The sequence below is a fragment of the Hoplias malabaricus genome, unplaced genomic scaffold (assembly GCF_029633855.1).
Source record: "Hoplias malabaricus isolate fHopMal1 unplaced genomic scaffold, fHopMal1.hap1 scaffold_435, whole genome shotgun sequence".
NCBI classification, from domain to species: domain Eukaryota; kingdom Metazoa; phylum Chordata; class Actinopteri; order Characiformes; family Erythrinidae; genus Hoplias; species Hoplias malabaricus.
This window is the reverse complement of record NW_027100886.1, coordinates 1-18,788: the sequence shown is the minus strand read 5'-3', so window position 1 is coordinate 18,788 and position 18,788 is coordinate 1. Positions and strand designations below refer to the sequence as shown.

Here is an 18,788-nt window from a genome sequence, read left to right as displayed (position 1 = left end):
TGTATTTCACAGGGTCAGGGGGCCCTAGGGTCCCGCTCCGCCTTCGGCTCGCTCAGGGTGTTCTTGGCTTCAGAGATCCAACTATGTTTCTCAACCATGGTGGCTAAAATTTTCAGTCTGAGGGCCTATTTAAAGCACTGATTTCAACTGACCAGCAGAGGTCGCTGTGTGGTTTAGACTGCCTATTCCAATTGAGGGTGTCTCTATAGCTGTCACGTGATGCAACTGAGAAGTTTTTGTTTTTTTGTTTTTTTAATTGATTTATTTATTTATATGATATTTTATTTCACAGGGTCAGGGGGCCCTAGGGTCCCTCTCCGAGGCCGCCTGAGCCCGGCTCGCTCAGAGTGTTCTTGGCTTCAGAGATCCAACTATGTTTCTCAACCATGGTGGCTAAAATTTTCAGTCTGAGGGCCTATTTAAAGCACTGAATTCAACTGACCAGCAGAGGTCGCTGTGTGGTTTAGACTGCCTATTCCAATTGTTGGTGTCTCTATAGCTGTCACGTGATACAGCTGAGAGGATTTTTTTTTTTGCCACAGTGGGCGGAGCTTAGATCGCGCAAGTCAGAAAACTCTCCCAAAAAACACTCAGAGAAAGAGACAGATTATTTTTCGGCCAGGTTTAACATGATAACATATCCTATGAAGTGACTAAACTTCTCAAGGATGGCAAAGAAAGCTCTAATTCCCGCCATTTTTTGTTAATTCACCATGAATTAAAAGAATAGACATGTACAGGCCTATTTAAAATACTGAATTCAACTGACCACCAGAGGTCGCTGTGTGGTTTAGACTGCCTATTCCAATTGTTGGTGTCTCTATAGCTGTCACGTGATGCAGCTGAGAAGTTTTTTTTTTTTTTTTTAATTGATTTATTTATTTAGATGATATTGTATTTCACAGGGTCAGGGGGCCCTAGGGTCCCGCTCCGCCTTCGGCTCGCTCAGGGTGTTCTTGGCTTCAGAGATCCAACTATGTTTCTCAACCATGGTGGCTAAAATTTTCAGTCTGAGGGCCTATTTAAAGCACTGATTTCAACTGACCAGCAGAGGTCGCTGTGTGGTTTAGACTGCCTATTCCAATTGAGGGTGCCTCTATAGCTGTCACGTGATACAGCTGAGAGGATTTTTTTTTTTTTTGCCACAGTGGGCGGAGCTTAGATCGCACAAGTCAGAAAACTCTCCCAAAAAACACTCAGAGAAAGAGACAGATTGTTTTTCGGCCAGGTTTAACATGATAACATATCCTATGAAGTGACTAAACTTCTCAAGGATGGCAAAGAAAGCTCTAATTCCCGCCATTTTTTGTTAATTCACCATGAATTAAAAGAATAGACATGTACAGGCCTATTTAAAATACTGAATTCAACTGACCAGCAGAGGTCGCTGTGTGGTTTAGACTGCCTATTCCAATTGTTGGTGTCTCTATAGCTGTCACGTGATGCAGCTGAGAAGTTTTTGTTTTTTTTTTAATTGATTTATTTATTTAGATGATATTGTATTTCACAGGGTCAGGGGGCCCTAGGGTCCCGCTCCGCCTTCGGCTCGCTCAGGGTGTTCTTGGCTTCAGAGATCCAACTATGTTTCTCAACCATGGTGGCTAAAATTTTCAGTCTGAGGGCCTATTTAAAGCACTGATTTCAACTGACCAGCAGAGGTCGCTGTGTGGTTTAGACTGCCTATTCCAATTGAGGGTGCCTCTATAGCTGTCACGTGATACAGCTGAGAGGATTTTTTTTTTTTGCCACAGTGGGCGGAGCTTAGATCGCACAAGTCAGAAAACTCTCCCAAAAAACACTCAGAGAAAGAGACAGATTGTTTTTCGGCCAGGTTTAACATGATAACATATCCTATGAAGTGACTAAACTTCTCAAGGATGGCAAAGAAAGCTCTAATTCCCGCCATTTTTTGTTAATTCACCATGAATTAAAAGAGTAGACATGTACAGGCCTATTTAAAATACTGAATTCAACTGACCAGCAGAGGTCGCTGTGTGGTTTAGACTGCCTATTCCAATTGTTGGTGTCTCTATAGCTGTCACGTGATACAGCTGAGAAGTTTTTTTTTTTTTTTTTAATTGATTTATTTATTTAGATGATATTGTATTTCACAGGGTCAGGGGGCCCTAGGGTCCCGCTCCGCCTTCGGCTTGCTCAGGGTGTTCTTGGCTTCAGAGATCCAACTATGTTTCTCAACCATGGTGGCTAAAATTTTCAGTCTGAGGGCCTATTTAAAGCACTGATTTCAACTGACCAGCAGAGGTCGCTGTGTGGTTTAGACTGCCTATTCCAATTGAGGGTGCCTCTATAGCTGTCACGTGATACAGCTGAGAGGATTTTTTTTTTTTTTTGCCACAGTGGGCGGAGCTTAGATCGCACAAGTCAGAAAACTCTCCCCAAAAACACTCAGAGAAAGAGACAGATTGTTTTTCGGCCAGGTTTAACATGATAACATATCCTATGAAGTGACTAAACTTCTCAAGGATGGCAAAGAAAGCTCTAATTCCCGCCATTTTTTGTTAATTCACCATGAATTAAAAGAGTAGACATGTACAGGCCTATTTAAAATACTGAATTCAACTGACCAGCAGAGGTCGCTGTGTGGTTTAGACTGCCTATTCCAATTGTTGGTGTCTCTATAGCTGTCACGTGATACAGCTGAGAAGTTTTTTTTTTTTTTTTTAATTGATTTATTTATTTAGATGATATTGTATTTCACAGGGTCAGGGGGCCCTAGGGTCCCGCTCCGCCTTCGGCTCGCTCAGGGTGTTCTTGGCTTCAGAGATCCAACTATGTTTCTCAACCATGGTGGCTAAAATTTTCAGTCTGAGGGCCTATTTAAAGCACTGATTTCAACTGACCAGCAGAGGTCGCTGTGTGGTTTAGACTGCCTATTCCAATTGAGGGTGCCTCTATAGCTGTCACGTGATACAGCTGAGAGGATTTTTTTTTTTTTTTGCCACAGTGGGCGGAGCTTAGATCGCACAAGTCAGAAAACTCTCCCCAAAAACACTCAGAGAAAGAGACAGATTGTTTTTCGGCCAGGTTTAACATGATAACATATCCTATGAAGTGACTAAACTTCTCAAGGATGGCAAAGAAAGCTCTAATTCCCGCCATTTTTTGTTAATTCACCATGAATTAAAAGAATAGACATGTACAGGCCTATTTAAAATACTGAATTCAACTGACCAGCAGAGGTCGCTGTGTGGTTTAGACTGCCTATTCCAATTGTTGGTGTCTCTATAGCTGTCACGTGATGCAACTGAGAAGTTTTTTTTTTTTTTTTTTTTTTTAATTGATTTATTTATTTATATGATATTGTATTTCACAGGGTCAGGGGGCCCTAGGGTCCCTCTCCGAGGCCGCCTGAGCCCGGCTTCGCTCCGCTCGCCTTCGGCTCGCTCAGAGTGTTCTTGGCTTCAGAGATCCAACTATGTTTCTCAACCATGGTGGCTAAAATTTTCAGTCTGAGGGCCTATTTAAAGCACTGATTTCAACTGACCAGCAGAGGTCGCTGTGTGGTTTAGACTGCCTATTCCAATTGAGGGTGCCTCTATAGCTGTCACGTGATACAGCTGAGAAGTTTTTTTTTTTTTTTAATTGATTTATTTATTTAGATGATATTGTATTTCACAGGGTCAGGGGGCCCTAGGGTCCCGCTCCGCCTTCGGCTCGCTCAGGGTGTTCTTGGCTTCAGAGATCCAACTATGTTTCTCAACCATGGTGGCTAAAATTTTCAGTCTGAGGGCCTATTTGGCTTCGGGACGCTGAGTGAACGCTGGCGCGACTTGCTGCCGCTGCTCACCCGAAAAACTGCTAGTTTTATTTATTTCCCCTAATCTTTTAAATATTTTAAGCAAGCCTACACTGTCTGCCTGGACTATTGCTATTTCACAAACCTGTAATGGGTCTGCTGCAGTATTCTGTTGCTGAGCTTCTCCGTTTCCGATTCAGTCGGTCTGCTACTCCATCAGATCTACTGCTACACCCGGACATTGTCTTCACTCCTCGACGGAGATACATCCACCGCGGGTCTCATCGGAATGTTCATGAAGACTCATCAAAGGCAATAAAATCTATCTGGTCCATTTCTCGCCGTTCCCGATGCAACACAGGTCGGATTGCTGATCACAGGGTGCTAGCCCGCCTAGCTCGGTCGGCTAACACTCCAGCTACATCATTTCCCAACTCCACTGTCAACTTCGGTCTGCTCAACATCCGCTCACTCACAAACAAAGGACATCTCATCCAAGATCTCATCACGGACCGTAAGCTTGACTTTCTCTGTTTAACAGAAACCTGGCAATTAACAAATGACTTCACACAACTCAATGAATCGACTCCATCGGGGTTTGTTTACACCTGCAAACCACGTGACACCGGCCGAGGAGGTGGTCTCGCGATAATTCACAGCGAGAAGTGGAAAGTCTCGCCAGTATCTGTCCCTACCTTCTCCTCGTTTGAATCAGCTGCATGTAAACTGTCTGGATCTACACCAACCATAATTACAGTCATCTATCGCCCACCAAAACCCAACAGTACATTTTTAAATAACTCTGCCACTCTTCTCACACACCTGTCAACCCTGTCACCTAATAACATCGTGCTGGGTGATTTTAATATTCATATGGACAACATAAACAACCCTCTTACCAAAGATTTTATGTGCTGTCTTGAGGGTTTTGGGTTTCGGCAGTACACCAATGCTCCCACTCACTCCAAGGGTCACATTCTGGACTTAATTTGCTGCTCAGGTGTCTCTCCTTTGGACCTTACAGCTGATGAACTCCCAATAACTGATCATTTCCTCCTCTCATTCAATGTCAGTCTTTTACTAAATGTCACCAAACTTCCCCGCTTCATTTCCTTCCGAAATATTAAGGACATTAATTTGGATTTGCTCTCCTCTAGTATCAACTCCATCTTTGACACTCATCACCTAACCACCCTCGACGATCTTATTGCTCGCTATAACACTGGTCTTCATTCTGTACTTGACTCACTAGCCCCACTAAAAACTAAGTCAGTAACTTTCACAAACTCAGCCCCTTGGTTTACACCCGAACTTCGGCTTATGAAGGCCAAAGGACGGAAGCTAGAGCGGCTCTATAAGAAAACTGGACTATCTGTTCATAAGGAAATGTATAAAAATCATATGTTACAATATAAGGAATGTATTATCCATACAAAAACAAATCATTATACTGATATAATCTGCTCTAATGAAGGTAATGCCAAGTCACTTTTCTCATTATATAAAAGTATTACCCAAGCCCCGGACTCTATCCCATCTCACCTGTACTCTACTGATTTCTGTAACTCACTCATGTCATTCTTCACTGTCAAAATCCATACAATCCACCACCTTCTTAATGTACAATCCACTCCCAGTTTGCTCCCTGACTTTTCTCCTCTTGCTCATTCTTGGTCTGCCTTTCAGCTTCCCACTACCTCAGATATCTCTGATATCATCCAGAAGCTAAAGCCTTCCACCTGCATACTAGACCCTCTCCCTTCGGTCCTAGTGAAAGCCTGTCAGCCCTCACTAGTCCCCATCATCACCAACATTACACACTCTTCTCTTTCCACTGGGACTGTTCCTGCTCATTTTAAAACTACTGCAATAACTCCAATTCTGAAAAAAACTGGCTCAGACCCCACTGATTTTAATAACCTACGGCCCATCTCTAATCTTCCCTTCATATCAAAAATTCTAGAAAAGGTAGTAGCTTCGCAACTTCACAATCACTTAAAAAATAATAACCTCTATGAACAGTTCCAATCTGGATTCCGCCCACTACACAGCACGGAAACCGCCCTTATAAAAGTCACAAATGACCTCCTTATGGCGGCCGATTCAGGACTACTCTCCATCCTTATCCTCCTTGACTTAAGTGCAGCATTCGACACCATCTGCCACACCACCCTCCTAAACAGACTTTCCTCCATTGGAATCACTCAAACTCCCCTAAACTGGTTTAAATCATATCTCTCTTGCCGCACTCAGTTCGTTCATATCAAATCATTTACTTCTCAATCTTTCCCTGTTACTTCAGGTGTGCCCCAGGGCTCTGTTTTGGGGCCCCTTCTTTTCATTATCTATCTCCTTCCCCTTGGCCATATCTTTCGAAAACACAACATTAGCTTCCACTGTTATGCAGATGACACCCAGCTCTATTTCTCCTGTAAACCCACTCTCCACATCCCACTCTCCTCCCTTACTGATTGTCTGACAGAAATAAAATCCTGGTTCACTGCAAATCTATTAAAACTAAACAGTGATAAAACCGAGGTTCTACTTGTTGGCACTAAATCAATACTCTCAAAAACTAACAGTCCCTTAATTGACATTGATAACACATCTGTTTTCCCTTCCTCTCAGATAAAAAGCCTGGGTGTCATCCTTGACAATTCTTTATCATTTAAATCACATATCAATAAAATTACCCAGTCCGCCTACTTTCATCTACGTAATATCAGTCGCCTTCGTCCTGCCCTCACACCACATACCTCTGCCATCCTCGTACACAGCCTCGTGACTTCCCGCCTCGACTATTGCAATTCCCTGCTTTTTGGTCTTCCACACAAATCTCTCCATAAGCTTCAATTGGTTCAAAACTCAGCTGCCCGTATCATCACAAAAACCCCTTCATTCCACCACATCACTCCTGTACTGTCTCAACTCCACTGGCTCCCAATCAAGTTCCGTATAGACTATAAAATCCTTCTACTCACTTTCAAAGCCATCCATAACCTCGGCCCACCCTATCTTTCTGATCTTCTCACTGTCGCTACTCCATCTCGCACTCTCAGATCTTCCTCCTCTATTCACCTGACTGTCCCCTGCGCCCGTCTCACCACCATGGGGAGTAGAGCTTTCAGTCGCTCTGCTCCCCGGCTTTGGAATTCGCTGCCACCTGACATAAGGAACATAAATTCACTTCTACAGTTCAAATCCTCAATAAAAACTCACCTGTACAAGATTGCTTTTAATGTTTAACTGATCCATGTTTTTAACCGCGTCATATTTTAATCGTTTCTTTTACTTATATTTTATGTATAAATTTATTTATTTTATTTCTTGCTGTTCTAATTGTAAAGTGTCCTTGAGTGTTAGAAAGGCGCTATGAAATAAAATGTATTATTATTATTATTATTATTTAAAGCACTGATTTCAACTGACCAGCAGAGGTCGCTGTGTGGTTTAGACTGCCTATTCCAATTGAGGGTGTCTCTATAGCTGTCACGTGATGCAACTGAGAAGTTTTTTTTTTTTTTTTTTTTTAATTGATTTATTTATTTATATGATATTGTATTTCACAGGGTCAGGGGGCCCTAGGGTCCCTCTCCGAGGCCGCCTGAGCCCGGCTCGCTCAGAGTGTTCTTGGCTTCAGAGATCCAACTATGTTTCTCAACCATGGTGGCTAAAATTTTCAGTCTGAGGGCCTATTTAAAGCACTGAATTCAACTGACCAGCAGAGGTCGCTGTGTGGTTTAGACTGCCTATTCCAATTGTTGGTGTCTCTATAGCTGTCACGTGATACAGCTGAGAGGATTTTTTTTTTTGCCACAGTGGGCGGAGCTTAGATCGCGCAAGTCAGAAAACTCTCCCAAAAAACACTCAGAGAAAGAGACAGATTATTTTTCGGCCAGGTTTAACATGATAACATATCCTATGAAGTGACTAAACTTCTCAAGGATGGCAAAGAAAGCTCTAATTCCCGCCATTTTTTGTTAATTCACCATGAATTAAAAGAATAGACATGTACAGGCCTATTTAAAATACTGAATTCAACTGACCAGCAGAGGTCGCTGTGTGGTTTAGACTGCCTATTCCAATTGTTGGTGTCTCTATAGCTGTCACGTGATGCAGCTGAGAAGTTTTTTTTTTTTTTTTTTTAATTGATTTATTTATTTAGATGATATTGTATTTCACAGGGTCAGGGGGCCCTAGGGTCCCGCTCCGCCTTCGGCTCGCTCAGGGTGTTCTTGGCTTCAGAGATCCAACTATGTTTCTCAACCATGGTGGCTAAAATTTTCAGTCTGAGGGCCTATTTAAAGCACTGATTTCAACTGACCAGCAGAGGTCGCTGTGTGGTTTAGACTGCCTATTCCAATTGTTGGTGTCTCTATAGCTGTCACGTGATGCAGCTGAGAAGTTTTTTTTTTTTTTTTTAATTGATTTATTTATTTAGATGATATTGTATTTCACAGGGTCAGGGGGCCCTAGGGTCCCGCTCCGCCTTCGGCTCGCTCAGGGTGTTCTTGGCTTCAGAGATCCAACTATGTTTCTCAACCATGGTGGCTAAAAATTTTCAGTCTGAGGGCCTATTTAAAGCACTGATTTCAACTGACCAGCAGAGGTCGCTGTGTGGTTTAGACTGCCTATTCCAATTGAGGGTGCCTCTATAGCTGTCACGTGATACAGCTGAGAGGATTTTTTTTTTTTTTTGCCACAGTGGGCGGAGCTTAGATCGCACAAGTCAGAAAACTCTCCCAAAAAACACTCAGAGAAAGAGACAGATTGTTTTTCGGCCAGGTTTAACATGATAACATATCCTATGAAGTGACTAAACTTCTCAAGGATGGCAAAGAAAGCTCTAATTCCCGCCATTTTTTGTTAATTCACCATGAATTAAAAGAATAGACATGTACAGGCCTATTTAAAATACTGAATTCAACTGACCAGCAGAGGTCGCTGTGTGGTTTAGACTGCCTATTCCAATTGTTGGTGTCTCTATAGCTGTCACGTGATGCAGCTGAGAAGTTTTTTTTTTTTTTTTAATTGATTTATTTATTTAGATGATATTGTATTTCACAGGGTCAGGGGGCCCTAGGGTCCCGCTCCGAGCCCGGCTTCGCTCCGCTCGCCTTCCGCTCGCTCAGAGTGTTCTTGGCTTCAGAGATCCAACTATGTTTCTCAACCATGGTGGCTAAAATTTTCAGTCTGAGGGCCTATTTAAAGCACTGATTTCAACTGACCAGCAGAGGTCGCTGTGTGGTTTAGACTGCCTATTCCAATTGAGGGTGCCTCTATAGCTGTCACGTGATACAGCTGAGAGGATTTTTTTTTTTTGCCACAGTGGGCGGAGCTTAGATCGCGCAAGTCAGAAAACTCTCCCAAAAAACACTCAGAGAAAGAGACAGATTATTTTTCGGCCAGGTTTAACATGATAACATATCCTATGAAGTGACTAAACTTCTCAAGGATGGCAAAGAAAGCTCTAATTCTCGCCATTTTTTGTTAATTCACCATGAATTAAAAGAATAGACATGTACAGGCATATTTAAAATACTGAATTCAACTGACCAGCAGAGGTCGCTGTGTGGTTTAGACTGCCTATTCCAATTGTTGGTGTCTCTATAGCTGTCACGTGATGCAGCTGAGAAGTTTTTTTTTTTTTTTTAATTGATTTATTTATTTAGATGATATTGTATTTCACAGGTTCAGGGGGCCCTAGGGTCCCGCTCCGCCTTCGGCTCGCTCAGGGTGTTCTTGGCTTCAGAGATCCAACTATGTTTCTCAACCATGGTGGCTAAAAATTTTCAGTCTGAGGGCCTATTTAAAGCACTGATTTCAACTGACCAGCAGAGGTCGCTGTGTGGTTTAGACTGCCTATTCCAATTGAGGGTGCCTCTATAGCTGTCACGTGATACAGCTGAGAGGATTTTTTTTTTTTTTTGCCACAGTGGGCGGAGCTTAGATCGCACAAGTCAGAAAACTCTCCCAAAAAACACTCAGAGAAAGAGACAGATTGTTTTTCGGCCAGGTTTAACATGATAACATATCCTATGAAGTGACTAAACTTCTCAAGGATGGCAAAGAAAGCTCTAATTCCCGCCATTTTTTGTTAATTCACCATGAATTAAAAGAATAGACATGTACAGGCCTATTTAAAATACTGAATTCAACTGACCAGCAGAGGTCGCTGTGTGGTTTAGACTGCCTATTCCAATTGTTGGTGTCTCTATAGCTGTCACGTGATGCAGCTGAGAGGATTTATTTTTTTTGCCACAGTGGGCGGAGCTTAGATCGCGCAAGTCAGAAAACTCTCCCAAAAAACACTCAGAGAAAGAGACAGATTATTTTTCGGCCAGGTTTAAGATGATAACATATCCTATGAAGTGACTAAACTTCTCAAGGATGGCGACGAAAGCTCTAATTCCCGCCATTTTTTGTTAATTCACCATGAATTAAAAGAATAGACATGTATAGGCCTATTTAAAATACTGAATTCAACTGACCAGCAGAGGTCGCTGTGTGGTTTAGACTGCCTATTCCAATTGTTGGTGTCTCTATAGCTGTCACGTGATGCAACTGAGAAGTTTTTTTTTTTAATTGATTTATTTATTTATATGATATTGTATTTCACAGGGTCAGGGGGCCCTAGGGTCCCGCTCCGAGCCCGCCTGAGGCCAGCTTCGCTCCGCTCGCCTTCGGCTCGCTCAGAGTGTTCTTGGCTTCAGAGATCCAACTATGTTTCTCAACCATGGTGGCTAAAATTTTCAGTCTGAGGGCCTATTTAAAGCACTGAATTCAACTGACCAGCAGAGGTCGCTGTGTGGTTTAGACTGCCTATTCCAATTGTTGGTGTCTCTATAGCTGTCACGTGATACAGCTGAGAGGATTTTTTTTTTGCCACAGTGGGCGGAGCTTAGATCGCGCAAATCAGAAAACTCTCCCAAAAAACACTCAGAGAAAGAGACAGATTATTTTTCGGCCAGGTTTAACATGATAACATATCCTATGAAGTGACTAAACTTCTCAAGGATGGCAAAGAAAGCTCTAATTCCCGCCATTTTTTGTTAATTCACCATGAATTAAAAGAATAGACATGTACAGGCCTATTTAAAATACTGAATTCAACTGACCAGCAGAGGTCGCTGTGTGGTTTAGACTGCCTATTCCAATTGTTGGTGTCTCTATAGCTGTCACGTGATGCAGCTGAGAAGTTTTTTTTTTTTTTAATTGATTTATTTATTTAGATGATATTGTATTTCACAGGGTCAGGGGGCCCTAGGGTCCCGCTCCGCCTTCGGCTCGCTCAGGGTGTTCTTGGCTTCAGAGATCCAACTATGTTTCTCAACCATGGTGGCTAAAATTTTCAGTCTGAGGGCCTATTTGAAGCACTGATTTCAACTGACCAGCAGAGGTCGCTGTGTGGTTTAGACTGCCTATTCCAATTGAGGGTGCCTCTATAGCTGTCACGTGATACAGCTGAGAGGATTTTTTTTTTTTTTTTGCCACAGTGGGCGGAGCTTAGATCGCACAAGTCAGAAAACTCTCCCAAAAAACACTCAGAGAAAGAGACAGATTGTTTTTCGGCCAGGTTTAACATGATAACATACCCTATGAAGTGACTAAACTTCTCAAGGATGGCAAAGAAAGCTCTAATTCCCGCCATTTTTTGTTAATTCACCATGAATTAAAAGAATAGACATGTACAGGCCTATTTAAAATACTGAAATCAACTGACCAGCAGAGGTTGCTGTGTGGTTTAGACTGCCTATTCCAATTGTTGGTGTCTCTATAGCTGTCACGTGATGCAACTGAGAAGTTTTTTTTTTTAATTGATTTATTTATTTATATGATATTGTATTTCACAGGGTCAGGGGGCCCTAGGGTCCCGCTCCGAGCCCGCCTGAGGCCGGCTTCGCGCCGCTCGCCTTCGGCTCGCTCAGAGTGTTCTTGGCTTCAGAGATCCAACTATGTTTCTCAACCATGGTGGCTAAAATTTTCAGTCTGAGGGCCTATTTAAAGCACTGAATTCAACTGACCAGCAGAGGTCGCTGTGTGGTTTAGACTGCCTATTCCAATTGAGGGTGCCTCTATAGCTGTCACGTGATACAGCTGAGAGGATTTTTTTTTTTTTGCCACAGTGGGCGGAGCTTAGATCGCACAAGTCAGAAAACTCTCCCAAAAAACACTCAGAGAAAGAGACAGATTGTTTTTCGGCCAGGTTTAACATGATAACATATCCTATGAAGTGACTAAACTTCTCAAGGATGGCAAAGAAAGCTCTAATTCCCGCCATTTTTTGTTAATTCACCATGAATTAAAAGAATAGACATGTACAGGCCTATTTAAAATACTGAATTCAACTGACCAGCAGAGGTCGCTGTGTGGTTTAGACTGCCTATTCCAATTGTTGGTGTCTCTATAGCTGTCACGTGATGCAACTGAGAAGTTTTTTTTTTTTTTTTTTTTTTTTTTTTTTTTTTTTTTTTTAATTGATTTATTTATTTATATGATATTGTATTTCACAGGGTCAGGGGGCCCTAGGGTCCCTCTCCGAGGCCGCCTGAGCCCGGCTTCGCTCCGCTCGCCTTCGGCTCGCTCAGAGTGTTCTTGGCTTCAGAGATCCAACTATGTTTCTCAACCATGGTGGCTAAAATTTTCAGTCTGAGGGCCTATTTAAAGCACTGATTTCAACTGACCAGCAGAGGTCGCTGTGTGGTTTAGACTGCCTATTCCAATTGAGGGTGCCTCTATAGCTGTCACGTGATACAGCTGAGAGGATTTTTTTTTTTGCCACAGTGGGCGGAGCTTAGATCGCGCAAGTCAGAAAACTCTCCCAAAAAACACTCAGAGAAAGAGACAGATTATTTTTCGGCCAGGTTTAACATGATAACATATCCTATGAAGTGACTAAACTTCTCAAGGATGGCAAAGAAAGCTCTAATTCTCGCCATTTTTTGTTAATTCACCATGAATTAAAAGAATAGATATGTACAGGCCTATTTAAAATACTGAATTCAACTGACCAGCAGAGGTCGCTGTGTGGTTTAGACTGCCTATTCCAATTGTTGGTGTCTCTATAGCTGTCACGTGATGCAGCTGAGAAGTTTTTTTTTTTTTTTTAATTGATTTATTTATTTAGATGATATTGTATTTCACAGGTTCAGGGGGCCCTAGGGTCCCGCTCCGCCTTCGGCTCGCTCAGGGTGTTCTTGGCTTCAGAGATCCAACTATGTTTCTCAACCATGGTGGCTAAAAATTTTCAGTCTGAGGGCCTATTTAAAGCACTGATTTCAACTGACCAGCAGAGGTCGCTGTGTGGTTTAGACTGCCTATTCCGATTGAGGGTGCCTCTATAGCTGTCACGTGATACAGCTGAGAGAATTTTTTTTTTTTTGCCACAGTGGGCGGAGCTTAGATCGCACAAGTCAGAAAACTCTCCCAAAAAACACTCAGAGAAAGAGACAGATTGTTTTTCGGCCAGGTTTAACATGATAACATATCCTATGAAGTGACTAAACTTCTCAAGGATGGCAAAGAAAGCTCTAATTCCCGCCATTTTTTGTTAATTCACCATGAATTAAAAGAATAGACATGTACAGGCCTATTTAAAATACTGAATTCAACTGACCAGCAGAGGTCGCTGTGTGGTTTAGACTGCCTATTCCAATTGTTGGTGTCTCTATAGCTGTCACGTGATGCAACTGAGAAGTTTTTTTTTTTTTAATTGATTTATTTATTTATATGATATTGTATTTCACAGGGTCAGGGGGCCCTAGGGTCCCTCTCCGAGGCCGCCTGAGCCCGGCTTCGCTCCGCTCGCCTTCGGCTCGCTCAGAGTGTTCTTGGCTTCAGAGATCCAACTATGTTTCTCAACCATGGTGGCTAAAATTTTCAGTCTGAGGGCCTATTTAAAGCACTGATTTCAACTGACCAGCAGAGGTCGCTGTGTGGTTTAGACTGCCTATTCCAATTGAGGGTGCCTCTATAGCTGTCACGTGATACAGCTGAGAGGATTTTTTTTTTTGCCACAGTGGGCGGAGCTTAGATCGCGCAAGTCAGAAAACTCTCCCAAAAAACACTCAGAGAAAGAGACAGATTATTTTTCGGCCAGGTTTAACATGATAACATATCCTATGAAGTGACTAAACTTCTCAAGGATGGCAAAGAAAGCTCTAATTCTCGCCATTTTTTGTTAATTCACCATGAATTAAAAGAATAGACATGTACAGGCCTATTTAAAATACTGAATTCAACTGACCAGCAGAGGTCGCTGTGTGGTTTAGACTGCCTATTCCAATTGTTGGTGTCTCTATAGCTGTCACGTGATGCAGCTGAGAAGTTTTTTTTTTTTTTTTAATTGATTTATTTATTTAGATGATATTGTATTTCACAGGGTCAGGGGGCCCTAGGGTCCCGCTCCGCCTTCGGCTCGCTCAGGGTGTTCTTGGCTTCAGAGATCCAACTATGTTTCTCAACCATGGTGGCTAAAATTTTCAGTCTGAGGGCCTATTTAAAGCACTGATTTCAACTGACCAGCAGAGGTCGCTGTGTGGTTTAGACTGCCTATTCCAATTGAGGGTGCCTCTATAGCTGTCACGTGATACAGCTGAGAGGATTTTTTTTTTTTTTGCCACAGTGGGCGGAGCTTAGATCGCACAAGTCAGAAAACTCTCCCAAAAAACACTCAGAGAAAGAGACAGATTGTTTTTCGGCCAGGTTTAACATGATAACATATCCTATGAAGTGACTAAACTTCTCAAGGATGGCAAAGAAAGCTCTAATTCCCGCCATTTTTTGTTAATTCACCATGAATTAAAAGAATAGACATGTACAGGCCTATTTAAAATACTGAATTCAACTGACCAGCAGAGGTCGCTGTGTGGTTTAGACTACCTATTCCAATTGTTGGTGTCTCTATAGCTGTCACGTGATGCAACTGAGAAGTTTTTTTTTTTTTTTTTTTTTTTTAATTGATTTATTTATTTATATGATATTGTATTTCACAGGGTCAGGGGGCCCTAGGGTCCCTCTCCGAGGCCGCCTGAGCCCGGCTTCGCTCCGCTCGCCTTCGGCTCGCTCAGAGTGTTCTTGGCTTCAGAGATCCAACTATGTTTCTCAACCATGGTGGCTAAAATTTTCAGTCTGAGGGCCTATTTAAAGCACTGATTTCAACTGACCAGCAGAGGTCGCTGTGTGGTTTAGACTGCCTATTCCAATTGAGGGTGCCTCTATAGCTGTCACGTGATACAGCTGAGAGGATTTTTTTTTTTTGCCACAGTGGGCGGAGCTTAGATCGCGCAAGTCAGAAAACTCTCCCAAAAAACACTCAGAGAAAGAGACAGATTGTTTTTCGGCCAGGTTTAACATGATAACATATCCTATGAAGTGACTAAACTTCTCAAGGATGGCAAAGAAAGCTCTAATTCTCGCCATTTTTTGTTAATTCACCATGAATTAAAAGAATAGACATGTACAGGCCTATTTAAAATACTGAATTCAACTGACCAGCAGAGGTCGCTGTGTGGTTTAGACTGCCTATTCCAATTGTTGGTGTCTCTATAGCTGTCACGTGATGCAGCTGAGAAGTTTTTTTTTTTTTTTTAATTGATTTATTTATTTAGATGATATTGTATTTCACAGGGTCAGGGGGCCCTAGGGTCCCGCTCCGCCTTCGGCTCGCTCAGGGTGTTCTTGGCTTCAGAGATCCAACTATGTTTCTCAACCATGGTGGCTAAAATTTTCAGTCTGAGGGCCTATTTAAAGCACTGATTTCAACTGACCAGCAGAGGTCGCTGTGTGGTTTAGACTGCCTATTCCAATTGAGGGTGCCTCTATAGCTGTCACGTGATACAGCTGAGAGGATTTTTTTTTTTTTTGCCACAGTGGGCGGAGCTTAGATCGCACAAGTCAGAAAACTCTCCCAAAAAACACTCAGAGAAAGAGACAGATTGTTTTTCGGCCAGGTTTAACATGATAACATATCCTATGAAGTGACTAAACTTCTCAAGGATGGCAAAGAAAGCTCTAATTCCCGCCATTTTTTGTTAATTCACCATGAATTAAAAGAATAGACATGTACAGGCCTATTTAAAATACTGAATTCAACTGACCAGCAGAGGTCGCTGTGTGGTTTAGACTACCTATTCCAATTGTTGGTGTCTCTATAGCTGTCACGTGATGCAACTGAGAAGTTTTTTTTTTTTTTTTTTTTTTTTAATTGATTTATTTATTTATATGATATTGTATTTCACAGGGTCAGGGGGCCCTAGGGTCCCTCTCCGAGGCCGCCTGAGCCCGGCTTCGCTCCGCTCGCCTTCGGCTCGCTCAGAGTGTTCTTGGCTTCAGAGATCCAACTATGTTTCTCAACCATGGTGGCTAAAATTTTCAGTCTGAGGGCCTATTTAAAGCACTGATTTCAACTGACCAGCAGAGGTCGCTGTGTGGTTTAGACTGCCTATTCCAATTGAGGGTGCCTCTATAGCTGTCACGTGATACAGCTGAGAGGATTTTTTTTTTTTGCCACAGTGGGCGGAGCTTAGATCGCGCAAGTCAGAAAACTCTCCCAAAAAACACTCAGAGAAAGAGACAGATTATTTTTCGGCCAGGTTTAACATGATAACATATCCTATGAAGTGACTAAACTTCTCAAGGATGGCAAAGAAAGCTCTAATTCTCGCCATTTTTTGTTAATTCACCATGAATTAAAAGAATAGACATGTACAGGCCTATTTAAAATACTGAATTCAACTGACCAGCAGAGGTCGCTGTGTGGTTTAGACTGCCTATTCCAATTGTTGGTGTCTCTATAGCTGTCACGTGATGCAGCTGAGAAGTTTTTTGTTTTTTTTTTTTAATTGATTTATTTATTTAGATGATATTGTATTTCACAGGGTCAGGGGGCCCTAGGGTCCCGCTCCGCCTTCGGCTCGCTCAGGGTGTTCTTGGCTTCAGAGATCCAACTATGTTTCTCAACCATGGTGGCTAAAATTTTCAGTCTGAGGGCCTATTTAAAGCACTGATTTCAACTGACCAGCAGAGGTCGCTGTGTGGTTTAGACTGCCTATTCCAATTGAGGGTGCCTCTATAGCTGTCACGTGATACAGCTGAGAGGATTTTTTTTTTTTTTGCCACAGTGGGCGGAGCTTAGATCGCACAAGTCAGAAAACTCTCCCAAAAAACACTCAGAGAAAGAGACAGATTGTTTTTCGGCCAGGTTTAACATGATAACATATCCTATGAAGTGACTAAACTTCTCAAGGATGGCAAAGAAAGCTCTAATTCCCGCCATTTTTTGTTAATTCACCATGAATTAAAAGAATAGACATGTACAGGCCTATTTAAAATACTGAATTCAACTGACCAGCAGAGGTCGCTGTGTGGTTTAGACTGCCTATTCCAATTGTTGGTGTCTCTATAGCTGTCACGTGATGCAGCTGAGAAGTTTTTTTTTTTTTTTTTTAATTGATTTATTTATTTAGATGATATTGTATTTCACAGGGTCAGGGGGCCCTAGGGTCCCGCTCCGCCTTCGGCTCGCTCAGGGTGTTCTTGGCTTCAGAGATCCAACTATGTTTCTCAACCATGGTGGCTAAAATTTTCAGTCTGAGGGCCTATTTAAAGCACTGATTTCAACTGACCAGCAGAGGTCGCTGTGTGGTTTAGACTGCCTATTCCAATTGAGGGTGCCTCTATAGCTGTCACGTGATACAGCTGAGAGGATTTTTTTTTTTTTTGCCACAGTGGGCGGAGCTTAGATCGCACAAGTCAGAAAACTCTCCCAAAAAACACTCAGAGAAAGAGACAGATTGTTTTTCGGCCAGGTTTAACATGATAACATATCCTATGAAGTGACTAAACTTCTCAAGGATGGCAAAGAAAGCTCTAATTCCCGCCATGTTTTGTTAATTCACCATGAATTAAAAGAATAGACATGTACAGGCCTATTTAAAATACTGAATTCAACCGACCAGCAGAGGTCGCTGTGTGGTTTAGACTGCCTATTCCAATTGTTGGTGTCTCTATAGCTGTCACGTGATGCAACTGAGAAGTTTTTTTTTTTTTTTTTTTTTTTTTTTTTAATATGATATTGTATTTCACAGGGTCAGGGGGCCCTAGGGTCCCTCTCCGAGGCCGCCTGAGCCCGGCTTCGCTCCGCTCGCCTTCGGCTCGCTCAGAGTGTTCTTGGCTTCAGAGATCCAACTATGTTTCTCAACCATGGTGGCTAAAATTTTCAGTCTGAGGGCCTATTTAAAGCACTGATTTCAACTGACCAGCAGAGGTCGCTGTGTGGTTTAGACTGCCTATTCCAATTGAGGGTGCCTCTATAGCTGTCACGTGATACAGCTGAGAGGATTTTTTTTTTTTGCCACAGTGGGCGGAGCTTAGATCGCGCAAGTCAGAAAACTCTCCCAAAAAACACTCAGAGAAAGAGACAGATTATTTTTCGGCCAGGTTTAACATGATAACATATCCTATGAAGTGACTAAACTTCTCAAGGATGGCAAAGAAAGCTCTAATTCTCGCCATTTTTTGTTAATTCACCATGAATTAAAAGAATAGACATGTACAGGCCTATTTAAAATACTGAATTCAACTGACCAGCAGAGGTCGCTGTGTGGTTTAGACTGCCTATTCCAATTGTTGGTGTCTGTATAGCTGTCACGTGATGCAGCTGAGAAGTTTTTTTTTTTTTTTAATTGATTTATTTATTTAGATGATATTGTATTTCACAGGTTCAGGGGGCCCTAGGGTCCCGCTCCGCCTTCGGCTCGCTCAGGGTGTTCTTGGCTTCAGAGATCCAACTATGTTTCTCAACCATGGTGGCTAAAAATTTTCAGTCTGAGGGCCTATTTAAAGCACTGATTTCAACTGACCAGCAGAGGTCGCTGTGTGGTTTAGACTGCCTATTCCAATTGTTGGTGTCTCTATAGCTGTCACGTGATACAGCTGAGAGGATTTTTTTTTTTTGCCACAGTGGGCGGAGCTTAGATCGCACAAGTCAGAAAACTCTCCCAAAAAACACTCAGAGAAAGAGACAGATTGT

At 42.3% G+C, this 18,788-nt stretch overlaps 1 long non-coding RNA gene across 5 annotated transcripts; it reads left to right on the top strand.

Annotated features, from left to right (window-relative positions):
- The first annotated feature begins 2,155 nt into the window (after positions 1 to 2,155).
- Positions 2,156 to 18,780, top strand: LOC136682015 (uncharacterized). 5 transcript variants are annotated; one of them, XR_010798316.1, is made up of 3 exons: positions 2,156 to 8,089; positions 8,367 to 10,101; positions 11,964 to 18,780. It is a non-coding gene; the product is annotated as an uncharacterized lncRNA (long non-coding RNA). The 5 variants fall into 5 exon arrangements; XR_010798319.1 differs by having other exon boundaries at positions 2,156 to 8,542; positions 9,167 to 10,101; XR_010798318.1 differs by having other exon boundaries at positions 2,156 to 9,166; positions 9,774 to 10,101.
- Positions 18,781 to 18,788: the final 8 nt, after the last annotated feature.